At 42.9% G+C, this 19,752-nt stretch overlaps 16 non-coding genes across 16 annotated transcripts; all 16 read left to right on the top strand.

Moving 5' to 3' along the window:
- Nucleotides 1-363: 363 nt before the first annotated feature.
- Nucleotides 364-435, top strand: TRNAD-GUC (transfer RNA aspartic acid (anticodon GUC)). The gene has a single exon. It is a non-coding gene; the product is annotated as a tRNA-Asp (tRNA).
- A 1,082-nt stretch (nucleotides 436-1,517) lies between these two features.
- On the top strand, nucleotides 1,518-1,589 carry TRNAD-GUC (transfer RNA aspartic acid (anticodon GUC)). The gene has a single exon. It is a non-coding gene; the product is annotated as a tRNA-Asp (tRNA).
- A 1,082-nt stretch (nucleotides 1,590-2,671) lies between these two features.
- Nucleotides 2,672-2,743, top strand: TRNAD-GUC (transfer RNA aspartic acid (anticodon GUC)). Its single transcript has one exon. It is a non-coding gene; the product is annotated as a tRNA-Asp (tRNA).
- A 1,082-nt stretch (nucleotides 2,744-3,825) lies between these two features.
- Nucleotides 3,826-3,897, top strand: TRNAD-GUC (transfer RNA aspartic acid (anticodon GUC)). The gene has a single exon. It is a non-coding gene; the product is annotated as a tRNA-Asp (tRNA).
- A 1,082-nt stretch (nucleotides 3,898-4,979) lies between these two features.
- Nucleotides 4,980-5,051, top strand: TRNAD-GUC (transfer RNA aspartic acid (anticodon GUC)). The gene has a single exon. It is a non-coding gene; the product is annotated as a tRNA-Asp (tRNA).
- A 1,082-nt stretch (nucleotides 5,052-6,133) lies between these two features.
- On the top strand, nucleotides 6,134-6,205 carry TRNAD-GUC (transfer RNA aspartic acid (anticodon GUC)). The gene has a single exon. It is a non-coding gene; the product is annotated as a tRNA-Asp (tRNA).
- Nucleotides 6,206-7,286: 1,081 nt separating this feature from the next.
- Nucleotides 7,287-7,358, top strand: TRNAD-GUC (transfer RNA aspartic acid (anticodon GUC)). Its single transcript has one exon. It is a non-coding gene; the product is annotated as a tRNA-Asp (tRNA).
- A 1,086-nt stretch (nucleotides 7,359-8,444) lies between these two features.
- TRNAD-GUC (transfer RNA aspartic acid (anticodon GUC)) lies at nucleotides 8,445-8,516 on the top strand. Its single transcript has one exon. It is a non-coding gene; the product is annotated as a tRNA-Asp (tRNA).
- A 1,086-nt stretch (nucleotides 8,517-9,602) lies between these two features.
- TRNAD-GUC (transfer RNA aspartic acid (anticodon GUC)) lies at nucleotides 9,603-9,674 on the top strand. The gene has a single exon. It is a non-coding gene; the product is annotated as a tRNA-Asp (tRNA).
- Nucleotides 9,675-10,756: 1,082 nt separating this feature from the next.
- TRNAD-GUC (transfer RNA aspartic acid (anticodon GUC)) lies at nucleotides 10,757-10,828 on the top strand. The gene has a single exon. It is a non-coding gene; the product is annotated as a tRNA-Asp (tRNA).
- Nucleotides 10,829-11,914: 1,086 nt separating this feature from the next.
- On the top strand, nucleotides 11,915-11,986 carry TRNAD-GUC (transfer RNA aspartic acid (anticodon GUC)). The gene has a single exon. It is a non-coding gene; the product is annotated as a tRNA-Asp (tRNA).
- Nucleotides 11,987-13,068: 1,082 nt separating this feature from the next.
- TRNAD-GUC (transfer RNA aspartic acid (anticodon GUC)) lies at nucleotides 13,069-13,140 on the top strand. Its single transcript has one exon. It is a non-coding gene; the product is annotated as a tRNA-Asp (tRNA).
- A 1,086-nt stretch (nucleotides 13,141-14,226) lies between these two features.
- Nucleotides 14,227-14,298, top strand: TRNAD-GUC (transfer RNA aspartic acid (anticodon GUC)). Its single transcript has one exon. It is a non-coding gene; the product is annotated as a tRNA-Asp (tRNA).
- A 2,240-nt stretch (nucleotides 14,299-16,538) lies between these two features.
- TRNAD-GUC (transfer RNA aspartic acid (anticodon GUC)) lies at nucleotides 16,539-16,610 on the top strand. The gene has a single exon. It is a non-coding gene; the product is annotated as a tRNA-Asp (tRNA).
- Nucleotides 16,611-17,692: 1,082 nt separating this feature from the next.
- On the top strand, nucleotides 17,693-17,764 carry TRNAD-GUC (transfer RNA aspartic acid (anticodon GUC)). Its single transcript has one exon. It is a non-coding gene; the product is annotated as a tRNA-Asp (tRNA).
- Nucleotides 17,765-18,850: 1,086 nt separating this feature from the next.
- On the top strand, nucleotides 18,851-18,922 carry TRNAD-GUC (transfer RNA aspartic acid (anticodon GUC)). The gene has a single exon. It is a non-coding gene; the product is annotated as a tRNA-Asp (tRNA).
- The last annotated feature ends 830 nt before the right edge of the window (nucleotides 18,923-19,752 follow it).

Below are 19,752 nucleotides of genomic sequence, written 5' to 3' on the forward strand. Positions count from 1 at the left end.
GTACAATGTGTCACAAGAAAACAATCTCAGAATGCTTGGCTAAATAAAAGAATTCCAAAGTTATTACCACATAAAGAGAAGACAATATGTCATTGCCATATTTATTCATTTTCCTATCATAGGGGGGCACACTAATCTGTATTAGAGTTGTTGAATGGTCTCAGTGGTGTCAGATTAATAGTGAATAACGAGCACAGGGATGTGGGGGCATAGCATAGTTACCAAAACAAAGACCACTCTCGGCATCGGACACGCCATACAGACCCATTCCACATATATGCCATTTACACAATGCACTCAGGCCACACATGCGCCGCCGCTAGGCCTGCTCCACGCAACTCACACAGCCGTGGTATCAGCAGGTCCTCGTTAGTATAGTGGAGAGTATCCCCGCCTGTCACGCGGGAGACCGGGGTTCGATTCCCCGACGGGGAGAATTGTCACTTTTAGACACATCAATAACCAGAATTATAAAACAAGACTCTTTCTTTTCACTTTGGGCGGTGTAATGTTTTCTGTATGACGCTGTCCAATCAGCTTCTGCACCCTTCCCTGTCCAGCAACACAGTGTGATCTTATAGTATACAGCTTTCATTCCCAATTCTGTATTCAACTGGCTATATCTCAGGCTCTGTCACAGCTAGAACTGTGATTCTACTGTCATATGAAAGATTGGAATCTCCCCTTTCATATGCCACCAGAACCGCGGTTCTAGGTCGTCCACAGCCCGAGATATGGCTGTTTGAATGGATCCCCCTTCCCTCTAGACTGTCTCCTAATGCTGTGAAACAGCATCCTGCTGATAGGACAGAGTCAGAGGCTGGGAGGAAGCCCCACCTCAGGAGAATCGCTGCTGTTACCTCCCAGTTGTCTTATAAATCCTCATTTACATATTTAGAAAAAAGCTCATAACTTTTGAAATAATAAACGTTTTGGGACACAATTTTCACTAGTATTATCAGTGTGACAGCGCCTATCAAATTAGCTAGGAGATAGGGAAGTACAAGTGACAGAGCCTCTTTAAATAGGACGAAATTGCAGTACCAGGATTATTATCTGTCTTACAAGCAGATACATTTAGAAAAATGCTAATTTTCTCTACAATTTTCTCTACGATTCGGATTGTATCGACCACATTTTACCACTTACATAAAGTACAATGTGTCACAAGAAAACAATCTCAGAATGCTTGGCTAAATAAAAGAATTCCAAAGTTATTACCACATAAAGAGAAGACAATATGTCATTGCCATATTTATTCATTTTCCTATCATAGGGGGGCACACTAATCTGTATTAGAGTTGTTGAATGGTCTCAGTGGTGTCAGATTAATAGTGAATAACGAGCACAGGGATGTGGGGGCATAGCATAGTTACCAAAACAAAGACCACTCTCGGCATCGGACACGCCATACAGACCCATTCCACATATATGCCATTTACACAATGCACTCAGGCCACACATGCGCCGCCGCTAGGCCTGCTCCACGCAACTCACACAGCCGTGGTATCAGCAGGTCCTCGTTAGTATAGTGGAGAGTATCCCCGCCTGTCACGCGGGAGACCGGGGTTCGATTCCCCGACGGGGAGAATTGTCAATTTTAGACACATCAATAACCAGAATTATAAAACAAGACTCTTTCTTTTCACTTTGGGCGGTGTAATGTTTTCTGTATGACGCTGTCCAATCAGCTTCTGCACCCTTCCCTGTCCAGCAACACAGTGTGATCTTATAGTATACAGCTTTCATTCCCAATTCTGTATTCAACTGGCTATATCTCAGGCTCTGTCACAGCTAGAACTGTGATTCTACTGTCATATGAAAGATTGGAATCTCCCCTTTCATATGCCACCAGAACCGCGGTTCTATGTCGTCCACAGCCCGAGATATGGCTGTTTGAATGGATCCCCCTTCCCTCTAGACTGTCTCCTAATGCTGTGAAACAGCATCCTGCTGATAGGACAGAGTCAGAGGCTGGGAGGAAGCACCACCTCAGGAGAATCGCTGCTGTTACCTCCCAGTTGTCTTATAAATCCTCATTTACATATTTAGAAAAAAGCTCATAACTTTTGAAATAATAAACGTTTTGGGACACAATTTTCACTAGTATTATCAGTGTGACAGCGCCTATCAAATTAGCTAGGAGATAGGGAAGTACAAGTGACAGAGCCTCTTTAAATAGGACGAAATTGCAGTACCAGGATTATTATCTGTCTTACAAGCAGATACATTTAGAAAAATGCTAATTTTCTCTACAATTTTCTCTACGATTCGGATTGTATCGACCACATTTTACCACTTACATAAAGTACAATGTGTCACAAGAAAACAATCTCAGAATGCTTGGCTAAATAAAAGAATTCCAAAGTTATTACCACATAAAGAGAAGACAATATGTCATTGCCATATTTATTCATTTTCCTATCATAGGGGGGCACACTAATCTGTATTAGAGTTGTTGAATGGTCTCAGTGGTGTCAGATTAATAGTGAATAACGAGCACAGGGATGTGGGGGCATAGCATAGTTACCAAAACAAAGACCACTCTCGGCATCGGACACGCCATACAGACCCATTCCACATATATGCCATTTACACAATGCACTCAGGCCACACATGCGCCGCCGCTAGGCCTGCTCCACGCAACTCACACAGCCGTGGTATCAGCAGGTCCTCGTTAGTATAGTGGAGAGTATCCCCGCCTGTCACGCGGGAGACCGGGGTTCGATTCCCCGACGGGGAGAATTGTCACTTTTAGACACATCAATAACCAGAATTATAAAACAAGACTCTTTCTTTTCACTTTGGGCGGTGTAATGTTTTCTGTATGACGCTGTCCAATCAGCTTCTGCACCCTTCCCTGTCCAGCAACACAGTGTGATCTTATAGTATACAGCTTTCATTCCCAATTCTGTATTCAACTGGCTATATCTCAGGCTCTGTCACAGCTAGAACTGTGATTCTACTGTCATATGAAAGATTGGAATCTCCCCTTTCATATGCCACCAGAACCGCGGTTCTAGGTCGTCCACAGCCCGAGATATGGCTGTTTGAATGGATCCCCCTTCCCTCTAGACTGTCTCCTAATGCTGTGAAACAGCATCCTGCTGATAGGACAGAGTCAGAGGCTGGGAGGAAGCCCCACCTCAGGAGAATCGCTGCTGTTACCTCCCAGTTGTCTTATAAATCCTCATTTACATATTTAGAAAAAAGCTCATAACTTTTGAAATAATAAACGTTTTGGGACACAATTTTCACTAGTATTATCAGTGTGACAGCGCCTATCAAATTAGCTAGGAGATAGGGAAGTACAAGTGACAGAGCCTCTTTAAATAGGACGAAATTGCAGTACCAGGATTATTATCTGTCTTACAAGCAGATACATTTAGAAAAATGCTAATTTTCTCTACAATTTTCTCTACGATTCGGATTGTATCGACCACATTTTACCACTTACATAAAGTACAATGTGTCACAAGAAAACAATCTCAGAATGCTTGGATAAATAAAAGAATTCCAAAGTTATTACCACATAAAGAGAAGACAATATGTCATTGCCATATTTATTCATTTTCCTATCATAGGGGGGCACACTAATCTGTATTAGAGTTGTTGAATGGTCTCAGTGGTGTCAGATTAATAGTGAATAACGAGCACAGGGATGTGGGGGCATAGCATAGTTACCAAAACAAAGACCACTCTCGGCATCGGACACGCCATACAGACCCATTCCACATATATGCCATTTACACAATGCACTCAGGCCACACATGCGCCGCCGCTAGGCCTGCTCCACGCAACTCACACAGCCGTGGTATCAGCAGGTCCTCGTTAGTATAGTGGAGAGTATCCCCGCCTGTCACGCGGGAGACCGGGGTTCGATTCCCCGACGGGGAGAATTGTCACTTTTAGACACATCAATAACCAGAATTATAAAACAAGACTCTTTCTTTTCACTTTGGGCGGTGTAATGTTTTCTGTATGACGCTGTCCAATCAGCTTCTGCACCCTTCCCTGTCCAGCAACACAGTGTGATCTTATAGTATACAGCTTTCATTCCCAATTCTGTATTCAACTGGCTATATCTCAGGCTCTGTCACAGCTAGAACTGTGATTCTACTGTCATATGAAAGATTGGAATCTCCCCTTTCATATGCCACCAGAACCGCGGTTCTAGGTCGTCCACAGCCCGAGATATGGCTGTTTGAATGGATCCCCCTTCCCTCTAGACTGTCTCCTAATGCTGTGAAACAGCATCCTGCTGATAGGACAGAGTCAGAGGCTGGGAGGAAGCACCACCTCAGGAGAATCGCTGCTGTTACCTCCCAGTTGTCTTATAAATCCTCATTTACATATTTAGAAAAAAGCTCATAACTTTTGAAATAATAAACGTTTTGGGACACAATTTTCACTAGTATTATCAGTGTGACAGCGCCTATCAAATTAGCTAGGAGATAGGGAAGTACAAGTGACAGAGCCTCTTTAAATAGGACGAAATTGCAGTACCAGGATTATTATCTGTCTTACAAGCAGATACATTTAGAAAAATGCTAATTTTCTCTACAATTTTCTCTACGATTCGGATTGTATCGACCACATTTTACCACTTACATAAAGTACAATGTGTCACAAGAAAACAATCTCAGAATGCTTGGCTAAATAAAAGAATTCCAAAGTTATTACCACATAAAGAGAAGACAATATGTCATTGCCATATTTATTCATTTTCCTATCATAGGGGGGCACACTAATCTGTATTAGAGTTGTTGAATGGTCTCAGTGGTGTCAGATTAATAGTGAATAACGAGCACAGGGATGTGGGGGCATAGCATAGTTACCAAAACAAAGACCACTCTCGGCATCGGACACGCCATACAGACCCATTCCACATATATGCCATTTACACAATGCACTCAGGCCACACATGCGCCGCCGCTAGGCCTGCTCCACGCAACTCACACAGCCGTGGTATCAGCAGGTCCTCGTTAGTATAGTGGAGAGTATCCCCGCCTGTCACGCGGGAGACTGGGGTTCGATTCCCCGACGGGGAGAATTGTCACTTTTAGACACATCAATAACCAGAATTATAAAACAAGACTCTTTCTTTTCACTTTGGGCGGTGTAATGTTTTCTGTATGACGCTGTCCAATCAGCTTCTGCACCCTTCCCTGTCCAGCAACACAGTGTGATCTTATAGTATACAGCTTTCATTCCCAATTCTGTATTCAACTGGCTATATCTCAGGCTCTGTCACAGCTAGAACTGTGATTCTACTGTCATATGAAAGATTGGAATCTCCCCTTTCATATGCCACCAGAACCGCGGTTCTAGGTCGTCCACAGCCCGATATATGGCTGTTTGAATGGATCCCCCTTCCCTCTAGACTGTCTCCTAATGCTGTGAAACAGCATCCTGCTGATAGGACAGAGTCAGAGGCTGGGAGGAAGCACCACCTCAGGAGAATCGCTGCTGTTACCTCCCAGTCGTCTTATAAATCCTCATTTACATATTTAGAAAAAAGCTCATAACTTTTGAAATAATAAACGTTTTGGGACACAATTTTCACTAGTATTATCAGTGTGACAGCGCCTATCAAATTAGCTAGGAGATAGGGAAGTACAAGTGACAGAGCCTCTTTAAATAGGACGAAATTGCAGTACCAGGATTATTATCTGTCTTACAAGCAGATACATTTAGAAAAATGCTAATTTTCTCTACAATTTTCTCTACGATTCGGATTGTATCGACCACATTTTACCACTTACATAAAGTACAATGTGTCACAAGAAAACAATCTCAGAATGCTTGGATAAATAAAAGAATTCCAAAGTTATTACCACATAAAGAGAAGACAATATGTCATTGCCATATTTATTCATTTTCCTATCATAGGGGGGCACACTAATCTGTATTAGAGTTGTTGAATGGTCTCAGTGGTGTCAGATTAATAGTGAATAACGAGCACAGGGATGTGGGGGCATAGCATAGTTACCAAAACAAAGACCACTCTCGGCATCGGACACGCCATACAGACCCATTCCACATATATGCCATTTACACAATGCACTCAGGCCACACATGCGCCGCCGCTAGGCCTGCTCCACGCAACTCACACAGCCGTGGTATCAGCAGGTCCTCGTTAGTATAGTGGAGAGTATCCCCGCCTGTCACGCGGGAGACCGGGGTTCGATTCCCCGACGGGGAGAATTGTCACTTTTAGACACATCAATAACCAGAATTATAAAACAAGACTCTTTCTTTTCACTTTGGGCGGTGTAATGTTTTCTGTATGACGCTGTCCAATCAGCTTCTGCACCCTTCCCTGTCCAGCAACACAGTGTGATCTTATAGTATACAGCTTTCATTCCCAATTCTGTATTCAACTGGCTATATCTCAGGCTCTGTCACAGCTAGAACTGTGATTCTACTGTCATATGAAAGATTGGAATCTCCCCTTTCATATGCCACCAGAACCGCGGTTCTAGGTCGTCCACAGCCCGAGATATGGCTGTTTGAATGGATCCCCCTTCCCTCTAGACTGTCTCCTAATGCTGTGAAACAGCATCCTGCTGATAGGACAGAGTCAGAGGCTGGGAGGAAGCCCCACCTCAGGAGAATCGCTGCTGTTACCTCCCAGTTGTCTTATAAATCCTCATTTACATATTTAGAAAAAAGCTCATAACTTTTGAAATAATAAACGTTTTGGGACACAATTTTCACTAGTATTATCAGTGTGACAGCGCCTATCAAATTAGCTAGGAGATAGGGAAGTACAAGTGACAGAGCCTCTTTAAATAGGACGAAATTGCAGTACCAGGATTATTATCTGTCTTACAAGCAGATACATTTAGAAAATGCTAATTTTCTCTACAATTTTCTCTACGATTCGGATTGTATCGACCACATTTTACCACTTACATAAAGTACAATGTGTCACAAGAAAACAATCTCAGAATGCTTGGATAAATAAAAGAATTCCAAAGTTATTACCACATAAAGAGAAGACAATATGTCATTGCCATATTTATTCATTTTCCTATCATAGGGGGGCACACTAATCTGTATTAGAGTTGTTGAATGGTCTCAGTGGTGTCAGATTAATAGTGAATAACGAGCACAGGGATGTGGGGGCATAGCATAGTTACCAAAACAAAGACCACTCTCGGCATCGGACACGCCATACAGACCCATTCCACATATATGCCATTTACACAATGCACTCAGGCCACACATGCGCCGCCGCTAGGCCTGCTCCACGCAACTCACACAGCCGTGGTATCAGCAGGTCCTCGTTAGTATAGTGGAGAGTATCCCCGCCTGTCACGCGGGAGACCGGGGTTCGATTCCCCGACGGGGAGAATTGTCACTTTTAGACACATCAATAACCAGAATTATAAAACAAGACTCTTTCTTTTCACTTTGGGCGGTGTAATGTTTTCTGTATGACGCTGTCCAATCAGCTTCTGCACCCTTCCCTGTCCAGCAACACAGTGTGATCTTATAGTATACAGCTTTCATTCCCAATTCTGTATTCAACTGGCTATATCTCAGGCTCTGTCACAGCTAGAACTGTGATTCTACTGTCATATGACGGAATGGAATCTCCCCTTTCATATGCCACCAGAACCGTGGTTCTAGGTCGTCCACAGCCCGAGATATGGCTGTTTGAATGGATCCCCCTTCCCTCTAGACTGTCTCCTAATGCTGTGAAACAGCATCCTGCTGATAGGACAGAGTCAGAGGCTGGGAGGAAGCCCCACCTCAGGAGAATCGCTGTTGTTACCTCCCAGTTGTCTTATAAATCCTCATTTACATATTTAGAAAAAAGCTCATAACTTTTGAAATAATAAACGTTTTGGGACACAATTTTCACTAGTATTATCAGTGTGACAGCGCCTATCAAATTAGCTAGGAGATAGGGAAGTACAAGTGACAGAGCCTCTTTAAATAGGACGAAATTGCAGTACCAGGATTATTATCTGTCTTACAAGCAGATACATTTAGAAAAATGCTAATTTTCTCTACAATTTTCTCTACGATTCGGATTGTATCGACCACATTTTACCACTTACATAAAGTACAATGTGTCACAAGAAAACAATCTCAGAATGCTTGGATAAATAAAAGAATTCCAAAGTTATTACCACATAAAGAGAAGACAATATGTCATTGCCATATTTATTCATTTTCCTATCATAGGGGGGCACACTAATCTGTATTAGAGTTGTTGAATGGTCTCAGTGGTGTCAGATTAATAGTGAATAACGAGCACAGGGATGTGGGGGCATAGCATAGTTACCAAAACAAAGACCACTCTCGGCATCGGACACGCCATACAGACCCATTCCACATATATGCCATTTACACAATGCACTCAGGCCACACATGCGCCGCCGCTAGGCCTGCTCCACGCAACTCACACAGCCGTGCGTGGTATCAGCAGGTCCTCGTTAGTATAGTGGAGAGTATCCCCGCCTGTCACGCGGGAGACCGGGGTTCGATTCCCCGACGGGGAGAATTGTCACTTTTAGACACATCAATAACCAGAATTATAAAACAAGACTCTTTCTTTTCACTTTGGGCGGTGTAATGTTTTCTGTATGACGCTGTCCAATCAGCTTCTGCACCCTTCCCTGTCCAGCAACACAGTGTGATCTTATAGTATACAGCTTTCATTCCCAATTCTGTATTCAACTGGCTATATCTCAGGCTCTGTCACAGCTAGAACTGTGATTCTACTGTCATATGACGGAATGGAATCTCCCCTTTCATATGCCACCAGAACCGTGGTTCTAGGTAGTCCACAGCCCGAGATATGGCTGTTTGAATGGATCCCCCTTCCCTCTAGACTGTCTCCTAATGCTGTGAAACAGCATCCTGCTGATAGGACAGAGTCAGAGGCTGGGAGGAAGCCCCACCTCAGGAGAATCGCTGCTGTTACCTCCCAGTTGTCTTATAAATCCTCATTTACATATTTAGAAAAAAGCTCATAACTTTTGAAATAATAAACGTTTTGGGACACAATTTTCACTAGTATTATCAGTGTGACAGCGCCTATCAAATTAGCTAGGAGATAGGGAAGTACAAGTGACAGAGCCTCTTTAAATAGGACGAAATTGCAGTACCAGGATTATTATCTGTCTTACAAGCAGATACATTTAGAAAAATGCTAATTTTCTCTACAATTTTCTCTACGATTCGGATTGTATCGACCACATTTTACCACTTACATAAAGTACAATGTGTCACAAGAAAACAATCTCAGAATGCTTGGATAAATAAAAGAATTCCAAAGTTATTACCACATAAAGAGAAGACAATATGTCATTGCCATATTTATTCATTTTCCTATCATAGGGGGGCACACTAATCTGTATTAGAGTTGTTGAATGGTCTCAGTGGTGTCAGATTAATAGTGAATAACGAGCACAGGGATGTGGGGGCATAGCATAGTTACCAAAACAAAGACCACTCTCGGCATCGGACACGCCATACAGACCCATTCCACATATATGCCATTTACACAATGCACTCAGGCCACACATGCGCCGCCGCTAGGCCTGCTCCACGCAACTCACACAGCCGTGCGTGGTATCAGCAGGTCCTCGTTAGTATAGTGGAGAGTATCCCCGCCTGTCACGCGGGAGACCGGGGTTCGATTCCCCGACGGGGAGAATTGTCACTTTTAGACACATCAATAACCAGAATTATAAAACAAGACTCTTTCTTTTCACTTTGGGCGGTGTAATGTTTTCTGTATGACGCTGTCCAATCAGCTTCTGCACCCTTCCCTGTCCAGCAACACAGTGTGATCTTATAGTATACAGCTTTCATTCCCAATTCTGTATTCAACTGGCTATATCTCAGGCTCTGTCACAGCTAGAACTGTGATTCTACTGTCATATGACGGAATGGAATCTCCCCTTTCATATGCCACCAGAACCGTGGTTCTAGGTAGTCCACAGCCCGAGATATGGCTGTTTGAATGGATCCCCCTTCCCTCTAGACTGTCTCCTAATGCTGTGAAACAGCATCCTGCTGATAGGACAGAGTCAGAGGCTGGGAGGAAGCCCCACCTCAGGAGAATCGCTGCTGTTACCTCCCAGTTGTCTTATAAATCCTCATTTACATATTTAGAAAAAAGCTCATAACTTTTGAAATAATAAACGTTTTGGGACACAATTTTCACTAGTATTATCAGTGTGACAGCGCCTATCAAATTAGCTAGGAGATAGGGAAGTACAAGTGACAGAGCCTCTTTAAATAGGACGAAATTGCAGTACCAGGATTATTATCTGTCTTACAAGCAGATACATTTAGAAAAATGCTAATTTTCTCTACAATTTTCTCTACGATTCGGATTGTATCGACCACATTTTACCACTTACATAAAGTACAATGTGTCACAAGAAAACAATCTCAGAATGCTTGGATAAATAAAAGAATTCCAAAGTTATTACCACATAAAGAGAAGACAATATGTCATTGCCATATTTATTCATTTTCCTATCATAGGGGGGCACACTAATCTGTATTAGAGTTGTTGAATGGTCTCAGTGGTGTCAGATTAATAGTGAATAACGAGCACAGGGATGTGGGGGCATAGCATAGTTACCAAAACAAAGACCACTCTCGGCATCGGACACGCCATACAGACCCATTCCACATATATGCCATTTACACAATGCACTCAGGCCACACATGCGCCGCCGCTAGGCCTGCTCCACGCAACTCACACAGCCGTGGTATCAGCAGGTCCTCGTTAGTATAGTGGAGAGTATCCCCGCCTGTCACGCGGGAGACCGGGGTTCGATTCCCCGACGGGGAGAATTGTCACTTTTAGACACATCAATAACCAGAATTATAAAACAAGACTCTTTCTTTTCACTTTGGGCGGTGTAATGTTTTCTGTATGACGCTGTCCAATCAGCTTCTGCACCCTTCCCTGTCCAGCAACACAGTGTGATCTTATAGTATACAGCTTTCATTCCCAATTCTGTATTCAACTGGCTATATCTCAGGCTCTGTCACAGCTAGAACTGTGATTCTACTGTCATATGAAAGATTGGAATCTCCCCTTTCATATGCCACCAGAACCGCGGTTCTAGGTCGTCCACAGCCCGAGATATGGCTGTTTGAATGGATCCCCCTTCCCTCTAGACTGTCTCCTAATGCTGTGAAACAGCATCCTGCTGATAGTACAGAGTCAGAGGCTGGGAGGAAGCACCACCTCAGGAGAATCGCTGCTGTTACCTCCCAGTTGTCTTATAAATCCTCATTTACATATTTAGAAAAAAGCTCATAACTTTTGAAATAATAAACGTTTTGGGACAAAATTTTCACTAGTATTATCAGTGTGACAGCGCCTATCAAATTAGCTAGGAGATAGGGAAGTACAAGTGACAGAGCCTCTTTAAATAGGACGAAATTGCAGTACCAGGATTATTATCTGTCTTACAAGCAGATACATTTAGAAAAATGCTAATTTTCTCTACAATTTTCTCTACGATTCGGATTGTATCAACCACATTTTACCACTTACATAAAGTACAATGTGTCACAAGAAAACAATCTCAGAATGCTTGGATAAATAAAAGAATTCCAAAGTTATTACCACATAAAGAGAAGACAATATGTCATTGCCATATTTATTCATTTTCCTATCATAGGGGGGCACACTAATCTGTATTAGAGTTGTTGAATGGTCTCAGTGGTGTCAGATTAATAGTGAATAACGAGCACAGGGATGTGGGGGCATAGTATAGTTACCAAAACAAAGACCACTCTCGGCATCGGACACGCCATACAGACCCATTCCACATATATGCCATTTACACAATGCACTCAGGCCACACATGCGCCGCCGCTAGGCCTGCTCCACGCAACTCACACAGCCGTGCGTGGTATCAGCAGGTCCTCGTTAGTATAGTGGAGAGTATCCCCGCCTGTCACGCGGGAGACCGGGGTTCGATTCCCCGACGGGGAGAATTGTCACTTTTAGACACATCAATAACCAGAATTATAAAACAAGACTCTTTCTTTTCACTTTGGGCGGTGTAATGTTTTCTGTATGACGCTGTCCAATCAGCTTCTGCACCCTTCCCTGTCCAGCAACACAGTGTGATCTTATAGTATACAGCTTTCATTCCCAATTCTGTATTCAACTGGCTATATCTCAGGCTCTGTCACAGCTAGAACTGTGATTCTACTGTCATATGACGGAATGGAATCTCCCCTTTCATATGCCACCAGAACCGTGGTTCTAGGTCGTCCACAGCCCGAGATATGGCTGTTTGAATGGATCCCCCTTCCCTCTAGACTGTCTCCTAATGCTGTGAAACAGCATCCTGCTGATAGGACAGAGTCAGAGGCTGGGAGGAAGCCCCACCTCAGGAGAATCGCTGCTGTTACCTCCCAGTTGTCTTATAAATCCTCATTTACATATTTAGAAAAAAGCTCATAACTTTTGAAATAATAAACGTTTTGGGACACAATTTTCACTAGTATTATCAGTGTGACAGCGCCTATCAAATTAGCTAGGAGATAGGGAAGTACAAGTGACAGAGCCTCTTTAAATAGGACGAAATTGCAGTACCAGGATTATTATCTGTCTTACAAGCAGATACATTTAGAAAAATGCTAATTTTCTCTACAATTTTCTCTACGATTCGGATTGTATCGACCACATTTTACCACTTACATAAAGTACAATGTGTCACAAGAAAACAATCTCAGAATGCTTGGATAAATAAAAGAATTCCAAAGTTATTACCACATAAAGAGAAGACAATATGTCATTGCCATATTTATTCATTTTCCTATCATAGGGGGGCACACTAATCTGTATTAGAGTTGTTGAATGGTCTCAGTGGTGTCAGATTAATAGTGAATAACGAGCACAGGGATGTGGGGGCATAGCATAGTTACCAAAACAAAGACCACTCTCGGCATCGGACACGCCATACAGACCCATTCCACATATATGCCATTTACACAATGCACTCAGGCCACACATGCGCCGCCGCTAGGCCTGCTCCACGCAACTCACACAGCCGTGGTATCAGCAGGTCCTCGTTAGTATAGTGGAGAGTATCCCCGCCTGTCACGCGGGAGACCGGGGTTCGATTCCCCGACGGGGAGAATTGTCACTTTTAGACACATCAATAACCAGAATTATAAAACAAGACTCTTTCTTTTCACTTTGGGCGGTGTAATGTTTTCTGTATGACGCTGTCCAATCAGCTTCTGCACCCTTCCCTGTCCAGCAACACAGTGTGATCTTATAGTATACAGCTTTCATTCCCAATTCTGTATTCAACTGGCTATATCTCAGGCTCTGTCACAGCTAGAACTGTGATTCTACTGTCATATGAAAGATTGGAATCTCCCCTTTCATATGCCACCAGAACCGCGGTTCTAGGTCGTCCACAGCCCGAGATATGGCTGTTTGAATGGATCCCCCTTCCCTCTAGACTGTCTCCTAATGCTGTGAAACAGCATCCTGCTGATAGTACAGAGTCAGAGGCTGGGAGGAAGCACCACCTCAGGAGAATCGCTGCTGTTACCTCCCAGTTGTCTTATAAATCCTCATTTACATATTTAGAAAAAAGCTCATAACTTTTGAAATAATAAACGTTTTGGGACAAAATTTTCACTAGTATTATCAGTGTGACAGCGCCTATCAAATTAGCTAGGAGATAGGGAAGTACAAGTGACAGAGCCTCTTTAAATAGGACGAAATTGCAGTACCAGGATTATTATCTGTCTTACAAGCAGATACATTTAGAAAAATGCTAATTTTCTCTACAATTTTCTCTACGATTCGGATTGTATCAACCACATTTTACCACTTACATAAAGTACAATGTGTCACAAGAAAACAATCTCAGAATGCTTGGATAAATAAAAGAATTCCAAAGTTATTACCACATAAAGAGAAGACAATATGTCATTGCCATATTTATTCATTTTCCTATCATAGGGGGGCACACTAATCTGTATTAGAGTTGTTGAATGGTCTCAGTGGTGTCAGATTAATAGTGAATAACGAGCACAGGGATGTGGGGGCATAGTATAGTTACCAAAACAAAGACCACTCTCGGCATCGGACACGCCATACAGACCCATTCCACATATATGCCATTTACACAATGCACTCAGGCCACACATGCGCCGCCGCTAGGCCTGCTCCACGCAACTCACACAGCCGTGCGTGGTATCAGCAGGTCCTCGTTAGTATAGTGGAGAGTATCCCCGCCTGTCACGCGGGAGACCGGGGTTCGATTCCCCGACGGGGAGAATTGTCACTTTTAGACACATCAATAACCAGAATTATAAAACAAGACTCTTTCTTTTCACTTTGGGCGGTGTAATGTTTTCTGTATGACGCTGTCCAATCAGCTTCTGCACCCTTCCCTGTCCAGCAACACAGTGTGATCTTATAGTATACAGCTTTCATTCCCAATTCTGTATTCAACTGGCTATATCTCAGGCTCTGTCACAGCTAGAACTGTGATTCTACTGTCATATGAAAGATTGGAATCTCCCCTTTCATATGCCACCAGAACCGCGGTTCTAGGTCGTCCACAGCCCGAGATATGGCTGTTTGAATGGATCCCCCTTCCCTCTAGACTGTCTCCTAATGCTGTGAAACAGCATCCTGCTGATAGGACAGAGTCAGAGGCTGGGAGGAAGCCCCACCTCAGGAGAATCGCTGCTGTTACCTCCCAGTTGTCTTATAAATCCTCATTTACATATTTAGAAAAAAGCTCATAACTTTTGAAATAATAAACGTTTTGGGACACAATTTTCACTAGTATTATCAGTGTGACAGCGCCTATCAAATTAGCTAGGAGATAGGGAAGTACAAGTGACAGAGCCTCTTTAAATAGGACGAAATTGCAGTACCAGGATTATTATCTGTCTTACAAGCAGATACATTTAGAAAAATGCTAATTTTCTCTACAATTTTCTCTACGATTCGGATTGTATCGACCACATTTTACCACTTACATAAAGTACAATGTGTCACAAGAAAACAATCTCAGAATGCTTGGATAAATAAAAGAATTCCAAAGTTATTACCACATAAAGAGAAGACAATATGTCATTGCCATATTTATTCATTTTCCTATCATAGGGGGGCACACTAATCTGTATTAGAGTTGTTGAATGGTCTCAGTGGTGTCAGATTAATAGTGAATAACGAGCACAGGGATGTGGGGGCATAGCATAGTTACCAAAACAAAGACCACTCTCGGCATCGGACACGCCATACAGACCCATTCCACATATATGCCATTTACACAATGCACTCAGGCCACACATGCGCCGCCGCTAGGCCTGCTCCACGCAACTCACACAGCCGTGCGTGGTATCAGCAGGTCCTCGTTAGTATAGTGGAGAGTATCCCCGCCTGTCACGCGGGAGACCGGGGTTCGGTTCCCCGACGGGGAGAATTGTCACTTTTAGACACATCAATAACCAGAATTATAAAACAAGACTCTTTCTTTTCACTTTGGGCGGTGTAATGTTTTCTGTATGACGCTGTCCAATCAGCTTCTGCACCCTTCCCTGTCCAGCAACACAGTGTGATCTTATAGTATACAGCTTTCATTCCCAATTCTGTATTCAACTGGCTATATCTCAGGCTCTGTCACAGCTAGAACTGTGATTCTACTGCCATATGACGGAATGGAATCTCCCCTTTCATATGCCACCAGAACCGTGGTTCTAGGTCGTCCACAGCCCGAGATATGGCTGTTTGAATGGATCCCCCTTCCCTCTAGACTGTCTCCTAATGCTGTGAAACAGCATCCTGCTGATAGGACAGAGTCAGAGGCTGGGAGGAAGCCCCACCTCAGGAGAATCGCTGTTGTTACCTCCCAGTTGTCTTATAAATCCTCATTTACATATTTAGAAAAAAGCTCATAACTTTTGAAATAATAAACGTTTTGGGACACAATTTTCACTAGTATTATCAGTGTGACAGCGCCTATCAAATTAGCTAGGAGATAGGGAAGTACAAGTGACAGAGCCTCTTTAAATAGGACGAAATTGCAGTACCAGGATTATTATCTGTCTTACAAGCAGATACATTTAGAAAAATGCTAATTTTCTCTACAATTTTCTCTACGATTCGGATTGTATCGACCACATTTTACCACTTACATAAAGTACAATGTGTCACAAGAAAACAATCTCAGAATGCTTGGATAAATAAAAGAATTCCAAAGTTATTACCACATAAAGAGAAGACAATATGTCATTGCCATATTTATTCATTTTCCTATCATAGGGGGGCACACTAATCTGTATTAGAGTTGTTGAATGGTCTCAGTGGTGTCAGATTAATAGTGAATAACGAGCACAGGGATGTGGGGGCATAGCATAGTTACCAAAACAAAGACCACTCTCGGCATCGGACACGCCATACAGACCCATTCCACATATATGCCATTTACACAATGCACTCAGGCCACACATGCGCCGCCGCTAGGCCTGCTCCACGCAACTCACACAGCCGTGGTAACAGCAGGTCCTCGTTAGTATAGTGGAGAGTATCCCCGCCTGTCACGCGGGAGACCGGGGTTCGATTCCCCGACGGGGAGAATTGTCACTTTTAGACACATCAATAACCAGAATTATAAAACAAGACTCTTTCTTTTCACTTTGGGCGGTGTAATGTTTTCTGTATGACGCTGTCCAATCAGCTTCTGCACCCTTCCCTGTCCAGCAACACAGTGTGATCTTATAGTATACAGCTTTCATTCCCAATTCTGTATTCAACTGGCTATATCTCAGGCTCTGTCACAGCTAGAACTGTGATTCTACTGTCATATGAAAGATTGGAATCTCCCCTTTCATATGCCACCAGAACCGCGGTTCTAGGTCGTCCACAGCCCGAGATATGGCTGTTTGAATGGATCCCCCTTCCCTCTAGACTGTCTCCTAATGCTGTGAAACAGCATCCTGCTGATAGTACAGAGTCAGAGGCTGGGAGGAAGCACCACCTCAGGAGAATCGCTGCTGTTACCTCCCAGTTGTCTTATAAATCCTCATTTACATATTTAGAAAAAAGCTCATAACTTTTGAAATAATAAACGTTTTGGGACAAAATTTTCACTAGTATTATCAGTGTGACAGCGCCTATCAAATTAGCTAGGAGATAGGGAAGTACAAGTGACAGAGCCTCTTTAAATAGGACGAAATTGCAGTACCAGGATTATTATCTGTCTTACAAGCAGATAAATTTAGAAAAATGCTAATTTTCTCTACAATTTTCTCTACGATTCGGATTGTATCGACCACATTTTACCACTTACATAAAGTACAATGTGTCACAAGAAAACAATCTCAGAATGCTTGGATAAATAAAAGAATTCCAAAGTTATTACCACATAAAGAGAAGACAATATGTCATTGCCATATTTATTCATTTTCCTATCATAGGGGGGCACACTAATCTGTATTAGAGTTGTTGAATGGTCTCAGTGGTGTCAGATTAATAGTGAATAACGAGCACAGGGATGTGGGGGCATAGCATAGTTACCAAAACAAAGACCACTCTCGGCATCGGACACGCCATACAGACCCATTCCACATATATGCCATTTACACAATGCACTCAGGCCACACATGCGCCGCCGCTAGGCCTGCTCCACGCAACTCACACAGCCGTGGTATCAGCAGGTCCTCGTTAGTATAGTGGAGAGTATCCCCGCCTGTCACGCGGGAGACCGGGGTTCGATTCCCCGACGGGGAGAATTGTCGCTTTTAGACACATCAATAACCAGAATTATAAAACAAGACTCTTTCTTTTCACTTTGGGCGGTGTAATGTTTTCTGTATGACGCTGTCCAATCAGCTTCTGCACCCTTCCCTGTCCAGCAACACAGTGTGATCTTATAGTATACAGCTTTCATTCCCAATTCTGTATTCAACTGGCTATATCTCAGGCTCTGTCACAGCTAGAACTGTGATTCTACTGTCATATGAAAGATTGGAATCTCCCCTTTCATATGCCACCAGAACCGCGGTTCTAGGTCGTCCACAGCCCGAGATATGGCTGTTTGAATGGATCCCCCTTCCCTCTAGACTGTCTCCTAATGCTGTGAAACAGCATCCTGCTGATAGGACAGAGTCAGAGGCTGGGAGGAAGCACCACCTCAGGAGAATCGCTGCTGTTACCTCCCAGTTGTCTTATAAATCCTCATTTACATATTTAGAAAAAAGCTCATAACTTTTGAAATAATAAACGTTTTGGGACACAATTTTCACTAGTATTATCAGTGTGACAGCGCCTATCAAATTAGCTAGGAGATAGGGAAGTACAAGTGACAGAGCCTCTTTAAATAGGACGAAATTGCAGTACCAGGATTATTATCTGTCTTACAAGCAGATACATTTAGAAAAATGCTAATTTTCTCTACAATTTTCTCTACGATTCGGAATGTATCGACCACATTTTACCACTTACATAAAGTACAATGTGTCACAAGAAAACAATCTCAGAATGCTTGGATAAATAAAAGAATTCCAAAGTTATTACCACATAAAGAGAAGACAATATGTCATTGCCATATTTATTCATTTTCCTATCATAGGGGGGCACACTAATCTGTATTAGAGTTGTTGAATGGTCTCAGTGGTGTCAGATTAATAGTGAATAACGAGCACAGGGATGTGGGGGCATAGCATAGTTACCAAAACAAAGACCACTCTCGGCATCGGACACGCCATACAGACCCATTCCACATATATGCCATTTACACAATGCACTCAGGCCACACATGCGCCGCCGCTAGGCCTGCTCCACGCAACTCACACAGCCGTGCGTGGTATCAGCAGGTCCTCGTTAGTATAGTGGAGAGTATCCCCGCCTGTCACGCGGGAGACCGGGGTTCGATTCCCCGACGGGGAGAATTGTCACTTTTAGACACATCAATAACCAGAATTATAAAACAAGACTCTTTCTTTTCACTTTGGGCGGTGTAATGTTTTCTGTATGACGCTGTCCAATCAGCTTCTGCACCCTTCCCTGTCCAGCAACACAGTGTGATCTTATAGTATACAGCTTTCATTCCCAATTCTGTATTCAACTGGCTATATCTCAGGCTCTGTCACAGCTAGAACTGTGATTCTACTGTCATATGAAAGATTGGAATCTCCCCTTTCATATGCCACCAGAACCGCGGTTCTAGGTCGTCCACAGCCCGAGATATGGCTGTTTGAATGGATCCCCCTTCCCTCTAGACTGTCTCCTAATGCTGTGAAACAGCATCCTGCTGATAGGACAGAGTCAGAGGCTGGGAGGAAGCACCACCTCAGGAGAATCGCTGCTGTTACCTCCCAGTTGTCTTATAAATCCTCATTTACATATTTAGAAAAAAGCTCATAACTTTTGAAATAATAAACGTTTTGGGACACAATTTTCACTAGTATTATCAGTGTGACAGCGCCTATCAAATTAGCTAGGAGATAGGGAAGTACAAGTGACAGAGCCTCTTTAAATAGGACGAAATTGCAGTACCAGGATTATTATCTGTCTTACAAGCAGATACATTTAGAAAAATGCTAATTTTCTCTACAATTTTCTCTACGATTCGGAATGTATCGACCACATTTTACCACTTACATAAAGTACAATGTGTCACAAGAAAACAATCTCAGAATGCTTGGATAAATAAAAGAATTCCAAAGTTATTACCACATAAAGAGAAGACAATATGTCATTGCCATATTTATTCATTT

This window comes from Rhinoderma darwinii, unplaced genomic scaffold (genome assembly GCF_050947455.1).
Source record: "Rhinoderma darwinii isolate aRhiDar2 unplaced genomic scaffold, aRhiDar2.hap1 Scaffold_888, whole genome shotgun sequence".
In the NCBI taxonomy this organism is placed as follows: domain Eukaryota; kingdom Metazoa; phylum Chordata; class Amphibia; order Anura; family Rhinodermatidae; genus Rhinoderma; species Rhinoderma darwinii.